The sequence below is a fragment of the Piliocolobus tephrosceles genome, unplaced genomic scaffold, assembly GCF_002776525.5.
Source record: "Piliocolobus tephrosceles isolate RC106 unplaced genomic scaffold, ASM277652v3 unscaffolded_1936, whole genome shotgun sequence".
Taxonomy (NCBI): domain Eukaryota; kingdom Metazoa; phylum Chordata; class Mammalia; order Primates; family Cercopithecidae; genus Piliocolobus; species Piliocolobus tephrosceles.
The window spans coordinates 1-1,215 of record NW_022301376.1 but is presented as its reverse complement, the minus strand read 5'-3'; the positions used below and the strand labels follow the sequence as shown (position 1 = coordinate 1,215).

Below are 1,215 nucleotides of genomic sequence, written 5' to 3'. Positions count from 1 at the left end.
ACCCAGATTGGGATTAGCTGAAAAAGTTAAAATGAAAGCCGCAGAGAAAAAAATTGCAGCAAATAAAGAAAAGGCTGGTGGGCAATTACCCGCTAAAAAGAAAAAGGTAACAGTTAAAATAAACACATATATAGTGTTCTTGTAATAAATTGTTTTAATTATGTAACAATGTCCTTGTGTGTGTATACATATATACATATATATACATACGTACTTATCTTTATTTTTTATTTTTTATTTTTTTTTTTACATCTAATAACGTACTTTATTTTTTTTTTTTAGGCCACACTTTTGGAGGATTCGTCATCGAAGCTTACATCGAACCTTGATGATTCTGATTATGATGATGTAAGTTTTTAAAAATACAATAACTTTAATCTTTTGTATTAGTACAGTTAAAAATGTATATATATATATACATACGATATATATATACATACGATATATAGCACGTATGTAATAAAATTGAGTGTCCTTATAACATAATTTATATTCTTTTATGCATATTTTTTTTTTTTGCATATTGACTTATCTTGTCTTTGCAGGACAATTCATCGGATGATAGCGATAGCTCTTACAACTTATAAGCATATACTAAGTTTGTAACAACTGAAAAAATTAACGCATATATTTTTTTTAAACATTCGTGTATGTATATTTTTGTGCATTAGTTAGGCTTTTAGTTTATTTTATTTTATTTATTTATTTTTTTTTTTTTAAGTATGTTGATTTTTTTTCAATTCAGAACTTAAAATAGTTTTTTTTTTTTTTTTTTAAAAGATATGCTTTATGAATTTTATATTTTATTCGTTTACTACACTTTTTTATCACATTATTTTTTCTCGGTTTTTAATTATGCTTAGTGCCTTTATATGTGTACACGTGAATATAAATTAACAAATACCTCGAACGGAACTACTATAAAAACTTATTGGCATATTAAGAAAGAAAAGGTTTATGATTATTTATTTTTTTTTTTTTTTTCCTTCTTCTTTTCTTTTTTTAAATAAAAACTACAAAGTTAATTATAACTTTATTTGCTATTTATGTTATATGTGTTAACAAATTGTATAATTAACAGTTTAAAAAAAAAAAAAAAAAAAAAAAAAAAAAAACATACATTAATTCAGTGCCACATATCAAATAAAAAAGACAAATTTGTACGAGCTATGTTCTTAAATTAATTAAAAAAAAGGAGAGAAAAAAAAAAAAAAA

At 22.4% G+C, this 1,215-nt stretch overlaps 1 long non-coding RNA gene across 1 annotated transcript; it reads left to right on the top strand.

Annotated features, from left to right (window-relative positions):
• On the top strand, positions 1-678 carry LOC111532107. The gene is made up of 3 exons (XR_002728459.1): positions 1-106; positions 283-348; positions 546-678. It is a non-coding gene; the product is annotated as an uncharacterized LOC111532107 (long non-coding RNA).
• Positions 679-1,215: the final 537 nt, after the last annotated feature.